At 47.4% G+C, this 10,569-nt stretch overlaps 1 pseudogene; it reads left to right on the top strand.

Moving 5' to 3' along the window:
* Window positions 1-9,479: 9,479 nt before the first annotated feature.
* Window positions 9,480-9,598, top strand: LOC145410898 (5S ribosomal RNA; annotated as a pseudogene).
* Window positions 9,599-10,569: the final 971 nt, after the last annotated feature.

The raw sequence follows: 10,569 nt of genomic DNA, 5'->3' as shown, positions 1-10,569 counted from the left end.
TCTTTTGGCCCTGTTGCCTGGGCATAATCCATGCGGTGTCCAGCCCTCCGTGTCCTCCTCCTGAGGGTGTGGTGGCGGCTTGTGTTATTATCGTTGGCATTTTAATTTCTTACCTGTGAAATGTAACGTCATCTCTCCCCAATGCATTCCTGTACTCATTTTTGTATCTATAAGCTGTACAGTGGACCATGGCACTAAATTTTCTGGAATCATCCGGTGCTTTCAAAAACCCAAAGAGAAGCTCAGTACAAAAATGCGGTCATCAGGCCTGGTGTAACATGGCTGCCACTACACCAGCGCCGCCCTAGAGGCAGCTACATAAATTATGCTGTGCTGCCAATGAGAAAGCCTCTCCATACTATAAAGTTCAGTGAGATTACCATGATGGCGATGATGAATGTGGGTGTTTTAATATGGCGGCCGTAAGTCACACGCTCGCTTGGGAGGTAGCCCTCCATGTTATACAGCTGAGTGATGTGTACACAGCACTGAGCTCTGTAATAGAGTGGCTATATCATGGCTAACACAGCGTAACTGATGTACCCGCCGCCAGGGAGTACTGGTGTAGCGGCAGCCATGCTACACCTCGCCTGATGCCTACGGTTTTTGAACCAAGGTGTTCGTTGGGTTTTTAACCTTTACACCGCGGGCTTGTTTTCCAATGTTTTGCATGTCCCGCGGGCATATTTGGGCTCCAACAGACTCTCAAAAAATATTTGCCAAAAATCAGTTATTAGTCCTAGAATATTAAAATTATATATGCATATGGCACATACTTTCAGTTTTCTCCTGGGATGTTTGTTGAGACTTCGTCGATTACCGTAGGACTTGTGGAGACCTCTGAAGTTGGGTAACGAAGTCTCCACTTTACACTTCCCGACAACCCATATGATTACCACAGCCAGATATTATCACTAGAAACACTATTCTATGATTATCAAGTAGTTTGGGATCCATACTCCAAAAAAAAAACACTGTGAAAGCAATGAAAATTACGAGCGTGTATGACCTTCCCACTTGCGCTATAGTCATTTCACCGCAAGAAGTCCGTTCAGGGTGGGGCCCACCTGGTGAATCACCTCTAGCGATGCTGCCAAATCAACCATAGTACATGCCTCTCTCTCTCTTATTTCCCATCTATGTGCTATTTGAAATTGTTTTTTATATTCTGTATATAGTAAAGGAAGCTATATAGTACATTGAGTATCAATTTTTAGAATTATAACAACGATTTAAATGAATTCTATGACACGTGGCAGCGCTTTTTTCCCATGTTGCCGCGCCGTAGAGTTGCCAATTTGACGACCAATTATCGGATTATCACTCTGTCTCCCTACCTACCCCCTTGTTATGCTGGTGTTTTTAAGGCGACTTCTCGTCCTAAAAACACTAGCAACTGAAGCGGGGTCCTCTTTCTAGACCGGAAGTAAAGCACCAACAAAGGAACAGGACATAAAAACCAGGCAGTATACCTTAACACATCTATTACCTTAATTCTAACCGTTACAATACAACACAGATTGATATTTGAGATACAGGGGAACAGGGACACAGAGTTAACATTCAGCACCACAAAATATAGTTACTCAGTACACACTACAATGCTCATACAGGGATATCTTGAATTATATATGGTATTGTCTATGTGTCACTTTTAGGCAGGATATACACTGAACTGATCACAAAGGGGATAAACAAGATTGGGAGTCTGTAGGGGAAATATTACTATAAATAAGATAGGGTGCGGATAGCGACACTTGACACAGACACCTGGTCATGGCGACACTCACACTCAGGCTTTTGACTGGCCCTCGCACCCTAGCCTTATGCGTTCACAGAAAGTTCTTTTACTGGGGGGACTTGGATAATTACTCTGAGGTTTATGCTCTGTCCTGCCGACACTGAGTTCTTTTGGACTATTGATAACTGCACTGTTCTTCACTTAGTCATTGTTCACTGTTCTTTTCCCCAATTTGTTCTCGACACAAGGGGCGTCACTATTTACCTGTATCTCCTGGGTAATGTTCACTCCATGACAAGGGCATGAGAGTAGATCCCTAGGGGGACCCAGCCTGCAGAGGGCAAGGGATTACCCGCAGGGGAGTCACTGCCCGGGTCACACTCGTCAGTGGGGTGCAGGGAGGCCCTCCCGTCTGGGGGCCTCGACCTGAGAGGTGGTCCTCGAGTTGGGGCCTCGTCAGTGTGGTGCAGGGAGGCCCTCCTGTCTGGGGGTCTCGACCTGGGAGTTGGCCCTCGAGTTGGGGCCTCATCGGTGTGGTGCAAAGAGGCCCTCCTCTCTGGGGGCCTCGACCTGAGAGGTGGCCCTCGGGACTGGGGCCGAACGGCTGGAGCTGTCGGGCCTGTCGTCTCTGGCTCCGTAGAGTGAGGGAGCTGGGATCGCCTTCGTTAGGAGCCGGTGGGTCTGGCCTGGTTATCCTGGGACTCCGGGTGCCTAGGGGGAGAGGCGCCGACAGGGCTGGGCTGCGGCAGCTTCTCCTTCGGGATTCAGGCAGGAACAAGGATCTCCCAGGCATGGGAGGTAGGTCCGATATCGGGCCTTGCCACCACTCTAGTGTCACCTCCTGGGCTATATTCCCAGGTGGTGATGAAGGGCTCCCACAGGGGGAAGAGGATGGAGAAGGACTCACGTCACTCGTGTCCTCTCTGGTACATCCTGAGGCCAGAGCCTTGGGTCGCCTTACCCTGGTACGTACGTTGGCTGTGGCCATGAGCTTACCCGGCATACAAGGAGCAACTGAAGGGTGTACAGGGCTGGTCCTTCCCCGCCAAGTATAGGGAGCGTCGGCGTGGTGTTGCTCCCATAGTAGGGGACAAGCCGGAGTGAGGGGCACAGAGGCCACACTCTCTCCAGTACATACTGAGGCTATCTTCAGGGGCTTCCCTACCCTGGTATGTGCCACGGCCGGAGCCGGATACCTATCCATCTTACAGAGAGCAACTGAAGGGCGTACAGGGCCGCTCCTTCCCCGCCACATATAGGGACTGTCAGCGCGGTGTTGCTCCCGTAGTAGGGAAAAGCTACACGTACGATAGCAAGGGCTCTTTACCCTGGTACGTACTCTGGCCATAGCCAGGAGCTGATCTTTCCGACCAGAAGCAACTGAAGGGCGTACGGGGCCGCACCTTTCCCCACCACGTATAGGGACCGTTGGCGCGGTGTTGCTCCTGTAGGAGAGAACAGCAGGAGAGGGATGCACTGGGGCAACTCTCTCTCCGGGGTGTACTAAGGCCGGAGCCTTTGGTCGCCTTACCCTCGTACACTTTATTAGGCCGTAGCCTTGGGCCTCCTGCCCTTGGACCTCCTGCCCTAGAGGGTGTAACAATTGCCGTCAATACGGTGTTACTTGGGACTGAAGCTAGTTCAGCCCCACCCCTTTTCTGACGACGGTTGTTCCGCTCGCAAGGTAGTTGCCTTTCCCCGGTCACCTGGTGTTGGGGCAGTTGTGGGGAACAGGGGCCCAGGACCGTAGTGTCCTGGTGACCCTCTTGATTGGGGTCACTAACCCCACCGTTGTGTCCTCCTGGGGTGGTGGTGCGGTGGCAGCCCGGTGGTGGGGTGGGGGGTGGTGAGGTGGGAGGTCCGGCAGAGGGCACGGCGGGCATTTTACCCCATCCCACCTGTTTCTCTCTCTCTCTCTCTCTCTCTCTCTCTCTCTCTCTCTCTCTCGTCAATATAACAGAAAGTTCTGATGACGAAGAAGATTATGATTAAAGATCAGAGAGAGGATTAGGCCTACAGGGGAAACCTCTTATAAATAAAACGCGCCTAGACTTTTACCTCATAGGTGGTGTGGAAAAAAAGTTGAAAGTAAATAATAAATATATATATATATATATATATATATATATATATATATATATATATATATATATATATATATATACAGAGAGAGAGAGAGAGAGAGAGAGAGAGAGAGAGAGAGAGAGAAACAGATGGGATGGGGGTAGGTAGGGAGACAGAGTGATAATCCGATAATTGGTGGTCAAATTGGCAACGTCGCACTTGGGGAAATTCCAACTTCTGCCACACCCTGAACGGACTTCTTGCTGCGAGAGGAGTATAGTTCGCTGTTGGTATTCTGTCATTTATTATTCATAAAACCCCTCACACTTTATATTTCTATTACTATATAACACTTATATATATCTGCAGTCTTTATCCATAAGTTTCCTTCAGTAGTATTAGTTTATTGTCACTGAAGTCATTCAATTTTTCATTCAGTAAAATACGTAGAGAGCCACGGATTCACTTTCACTGTTATAAGCTCAAGTATTTGTACTCATTTTCTTATATTACTAATTACTTACATTTCTATTTACATTTCCTATTGTATTTTCAATATTTACACTTCTATTTTACTTACACTATGTTATTCACTGTCACTTGCAGTAACATAAAACTATATTACACTGTTCAATCATATGTACTGTACATCCATTGCTTTCACTTGCTATTTACACATTATTTACACGTTATTTTCCTTTCCCACTTGCACTTTTAGAACTGCTTCTGGCTGTGGTAATCAAAGAAGCAGGTAACACAGAGGGGAACCTGGCACTCAGCGCACAGCCAAGAGGTGCGTTTGTGCTCAGGTGTGCGTCGGGTGGTATGTGCACACACCTGGCACCTGCGGATCGCAGCCTTCCTCTTGGTTGTGGCAGGCATTTGCACCAGTCTGTGCCGATCCATGTACGCCCTCTGCTCAAGTCCATCGAGAAGTGTTACTGCATGGTGCCTTGGAGTTGCTGCTGTCACCCTACTATATCTTTCCAGCAGCTGCTGAACACAAGTCCTGGCGAACAACCTCAGGGAGAAGGATTTGGGTGGCTTGACCTTCATCTTGTACAGGATGAAGGCGTTCAGCATCGTCATGTCTATGAGATGCAGAAAAACTTTCCTGTACCACCTAGTATTCTTCCGGAGGCAGTCGATCTCTCCAATCATCATGTTGGACTTGTCCACCAGCCGCATGTTGATATTGTAGTCTAAGACAACATCAGGTTTCCTCACAGGTTCGCCTGTCCTACGGTCGACCTTCCCACTGTCTGTCATTTCCCCCTTGTGTACGGTGGTGAGTATGTGCACGACCTTCTTGTCATGCCACCGTATTGCCAGCATCTTCTCAGACTTGCGTAGGTGCACGTCTCCTCGCTGCGAGGTTCCTGCCTCTGGGAATTTAGGGAAGTGGGCACGATTACTCTTGACAGTGCCGCGGGAGCCGATGTCGTGCTCTGAAAGGTATTTGGCAAGTTTCGGTGCTGTATAATAGTTGTCTGTATACAGCACATGATTCCCACCAAAATATCTTTCAAGGAGCACTTTCACTACACAGTCTGAGAAGCCAAGGGGGTGTGTTTTATCAAGATCGACAGTGCTGGCTGAATAAATGACGAAGTCAAGGATGTACCCCGTCTTACAGTCACACAGTACAAAGAACTTGATTCCAAAGCGATGGCGTTTGCTTGGAATGTACTGCACAAACCTAAGACGTCCTCTGAACAAAACCAAGGATTCGTCAATGACAACCTTCTGAAAGGGGTGGAAGAATGTCATAAACTTATCGTTCATTTTGCTCAGAATCTCCCGGATCTTCCAGAGTGGGTCAGTTTGGGAAAGTACATCGTTGTTGGCAAAGTGCAGGTTTCCCATGATGTTCCGGAAGCGATCTCTGGCCATGTACTTATTGAAGGTGAGTGAGGGTAGTAAGGGGTCCATGGACCAGTATTCTTCCAACCCATGCTTCTTTGAGTGTGGCATGAGAAGCATGAGGGCAAAGAACACATGCAGCTCCTGCACTCCCAGTATGGACCACTGTTGCATCTTGGCTGCACCTGTACCACTTGCAGCACGTTGTGATTCATACCTGTTGGTCTCATCACATATGTGCTGCATGACTTCGTCATCGAGGAAGGCCAAAAGGAAGTCCACACACTCAGCATCCTCGTCAAGAGTGAAGGCAGGCTGCATTCCTGAGGAACTCTCGTCAAAATGGAGATGTTCAGGGACAAAATCGGACCCTTCCGTCCACGCGAAGGCGTCCAGGATTCCCTGTCGTGGCGGTGTAGGGTGGGTGAGGGTGGAGGGTGGCTGTGAGGCAGATTTATCTGGTTCAAGGTCACTCGCACTGACCCTGGGTTGCCGTACAGCACTAGCAGCCCTTACTCTACTGGCAACTCTACTTTTACTGGTCAGGGATTTACCTCTTCCTCTACGGCCTGCCTTCACTGTTGATGCTGGTGGTGACTCCGACGACGAAGACTCTGGAAATAATTCAGCAGAAGAGGAAGAAATGAGTGAAGTGGGGCTTGGGGAACAGGGAGGTGAATCACCTCGGGACTCATGGCGGGCTGGATCACGCGGGACCATTGTTCCGGGGCTAACCCACCGCCTTTTCATTCCCTTCCCAAATTCCTTCCCTTGCTGCACTAACGGCTCCTTTCCCTTGGACCTAGGGATAACTTGGGACACTAAAGCACTCGTACTATTAGTTTCTGGCACGATTTCCTCACCCGGCTCATCACACGAATCCCCCGAAGGGTCATAGTCACTATCCATCATAATCATTGATAATTCGGCTAGTATCCCTGACCACCTTGGAGAGAGCTCCAACATACTTGATCTCTTCCTTACAACTAATCCTTCTGCTTACACTGTTAATCTTTTCTCTCCGTTGGGCTCCTCCGATCACAACCTTATCACCTTAACCTGTCCTATCGCTCCGGTACGGCCTGCGGACCCTCCAAAAAAACGTCGTCTCTGGCGCTTTGGAGCTGCGGATTGGGAGGCCCTCAGGCAGTACTTCTTTGATTTTCCCTGGAATGATTATTGCTTCCATGGCCGGGAGCCATCTGGGTGTGCCTTGCGCATTATGGAGGTTATTCTCTCGGGCATGGAAGCATACATTCCTTTCTCATATCCTTTGACTAATGCACGAAAGCCTTGGTTTAATCACGCTTGTTCTAATGCTGTCCGCAACAAGGAGAGGGCCTATAAAAGGTACCGGAGCCAACCCACCCCTGAATCACATCTTTTATACATTTCTGCCCGGAATCGTGCTAAGTCTGTTCTTCGCTCTGCTAAAAATAATTTCATCTGTACAAAATGCTCTCAACTCTCTAACTCGAACTCTTCCCGCTCCTTCTGGCACCTTGCCAAAAACCTTTCTAACAACTTTACCTCATCGTCCTTCCCTCCTCTTTTCTACTCTGATGGCTCTGTAGCTATTTCTTCTACTGATAAAGCAGATCTCTTCACTCAGACTTTCTCCTCCAACTCCACCTTAGACGATTCCAGTGCTGTTCCTCCCTCACTTCCCCCCTCTGATTTCCTCATGGCTAACATTAAAATTTCTTCAGCTGATGTATTTTCTGCCACTGCTGGCCTCAGTACTAATAAGGCATATGGGCCTGATGGAGTCCCTCCTGTTGTTCTCAAGAACTGTGCTTCTGTGCTTACTCCCTGCCTGGGCAAACTCTTTCTCTTTTGTCTGTCAACTTGTACCTTTCCTTCTTGCTGGAAGTTTGCTCTCATTCAGCCAGTCCCAAAGAAGGGTGACCATTCCCAACCCTCTAACTATCGTCCAATTGCTTGAACATCCTGTATCTCAAAAGTTTTCGAGTCAATTCTTAATAGAAAAATTTTAAAGCATCTTTCCTATCACAACCTTCTTTCTGATCGTCAGTATGGGTTCCGTCAGGGACGCTCCACAGGCGATCTTCTCACCTACCTTTCAGACTCCTGTTCATCCTCCTTTCGGGACTTTGATGAAAGCTTTGCCATTGCACTTGACATCTCAAAGGCTTTCGATCGAGTCTGGCACAAATCTTTAATTTCCAAACTGCCCTCTTACGGTTTCTATCCTTCTAACTGTGCCTTCATCTCTAGCTTCCTTTCTGGTCGTTCTATAGCCGCTGTTGTAGACGGCTATCGTGCTTGTCCTAGATCTTTTAACAGTGGTGTTCCTCAGGGCTCTGTCCTATCACCAACTCTCTTCCTTTTATTCTTCAATGACCTTCTAAGCTGTACATCTTACCCTACCCACTCATACGCTGATGACTCCACCCTTCACCTTTCCATTCGATTCCCACAACGTCCATCTCAGCAGTTACTTCAACAGGCAAGAGATGAGGCTATGGCACACCTAATGTCTGACTTGGCTCGTATCTCTGACTGGGGTAAAAATAATCTGGTTGTTTTTAATGCATCAAAGACTCAGTTTTTGCACCTATGAACCCGACAAAATCTTCCACAGGTATACCCACTTATGTTTAATAATACTCAACTTAATCCTGCATCATCGTTGAACATGCTTGGGGTTTCATTTGCTCGGGACTTGTCTTGGAAAGATCATATTACATCTCTTGTAAAATCTGCTTCCAAACGATTGGGTGTGCTAAGCCGACTCCGTTCCTTCTTTACTCCTGCACAATTGTTGACTCTATACAGGGGTTTTATCCGCCCCTGTGTGGAGTACAACTCTCATGTATGGGGGGGCTCCCCACATACAGCTCTTCTCAATAGGGTGGAGTCAAAGGCTTTTCGTCTCATTAACTCTCCCCCTCTTACTGACTCCCTTCAACCTCTGTCTCTTCACCGCAGTGTTGCATCTTTATCTCTTTTCTGTCGCTACTTCAATGGTCACTGTTCCTCTGAACTGTCTGCATGCATTCCTCCACTTCTACGATGGGCGCGTAGCACCCGTCTAGCAGCAAACTCTCACCCTTTTTCTGTCCAACTTTCTAATGCAAGAGTCAACCGTTACTCCCAGTCCTTCATTTATGCAACAGGTCAACTCTGGAACTATCTCCCTCTGTCTGTACTTCCTGCTTCCTATGATCTCCAGTCTTTCAAACTCAGTGTGTCCAGGCATCTAGAAATGAATGGATCTTGAATTTGGCTCTCTCTCGTATTTTGTTTTTCTCTTGGAGGGAACAGTAATTGCGGGCTCATTGCCTTTGGTTCCTTCTTCCTCACATAAAAAAAAAATAAAGTTCACGTTCCACTGCAGAGCTAGTCCTTTCCTGCTTCCCCCACGAGTTTTTCTGGGTGTAGAGGTCACGGGGCCTTTTGCAATGGGCGTAGAAGTGGCAGAAATGGCAGGGCGTGAGTGCGACATGCTTTGACTACAGAGGAGGACAAGGAACTAAATGGCGCACCTTATCTGAGAAGGCAAGGGTTTACAGTGACAATGGGGCTGACAGCTGCTAACTTACATGCTAAGAAATTATTGGTAGAAAATCTCGGCAATACATAAAGAAATAGGTAGTTCCAGGTGAATGTAAATGTCACTTAGGCTTCTCCCTTCCTGTCTGATATATATTTTTATTACAGAAATAGATTACAAGGCATAATTCAAAGGGGAAATTACGGTGGGAATTTAGCGAATGAATGGATGTGAGGTATTGTCAGGTGATAATTAGCCAATTCCTGGTGTATACCACTATCACTTACTTTATTTTTTTTTTGTTATACCACGTTGAGTACACCGCTTCCCGTCCGATCAGCGAAGTTAAGCAACGTTGGGTCTGGTTAGTACTTGGATGGGTGACCGCCTGGGAACACCAGATGCTGTTGGCATCCCTACGTGTCAAGTGGGGTTGGTGGAGGATTAGTGCCCCTCCCTGTAAAACAACTAACTCTATGCCCTTGGCCACCCGGTTTGGGATACATGGCGTCTGGCAATGGATGGATGGGATATATTATTTTGTATAAGTATAGGGCATAGGGCTTATTTCAATGGATGAAATCTGTGGAAAAATCCGGGGGAGATTTGCTTAGCGCAGCGCGGCAGGGCAGGCGATAGGAAAGGGTAAAGGAGGTGAGGTAGGGAGGGGTGAGAGGGTACTGGAGGGGAGGTAGGGAGGGGAGTCAAGAACGGGGGAAAATGGCTAAATTGTCAACAATGGATGGGAGTACAGATGAGATTAGGAGTGCGGACTATTGGTGGACAGTAGCAGTACATGCTAAAAAATGATTAGTAGGAAATCTCGAAAATACAGAAAAAAGTAGGTAGTTCCAGGTGAATGTAAATGTCACTTTGGCTTCTCCCTTCCTTTCTTATATAATTTTTTTTTAATGAGAATAGATTATACGGCATATTTCAAAGGGGAAATTTCCGTGGGAAATTAGCGAACGAGTGCACGTGAGGTGTTGTCAGGTGATAATTAGCCAAATCAAGGTGTATAGCACTATCGCCTACCTTATTTCTTTTTGGTATATATTATTTTGTATAAGAATAGGGCATAGGGCTTATTTCAATGGATGAAATCATTGGATAATTCCGGGGGAAATTTGCTTTAGCGCAGCGCGGCCAGGGAGATGAGAGGACAGGGTAATGGAGGGGAGGTACGGAGGGGAGTCAGGAACGGGGAAAAATGGCTAAATTGTCAACAATGGATGGGAGTACAGATGAGATTTAGAGTGCTGACTAGTGTTGGACATTGGCAGTAATGATAGATGATACAAGCCACCACTTGTAAGCCCGGGATAATTCAAAATAACACAGAATCACAAAAGTGAAGCCCTGCGGTATGATCCATTGCGCCCGA

Source organism: Coenobita brevimanus, chromosome 86 (genome assembly GCF_032717465.1).
Source record: "Coenobita brevimanus isolate Jiangsu-jjx chromosome 86, ASM3271746v2, whole genome shotgun sequence".
Lineage (NCBI taxonomy): Eukaryota > Metazoa > Arthropoda > Malacostraca > Decapoda > Coenobitidae > Coenobita > Coenobita brevimanus.
This window is presented reverse-complemented; position numbering and strand designations above follow the sequence as displayed.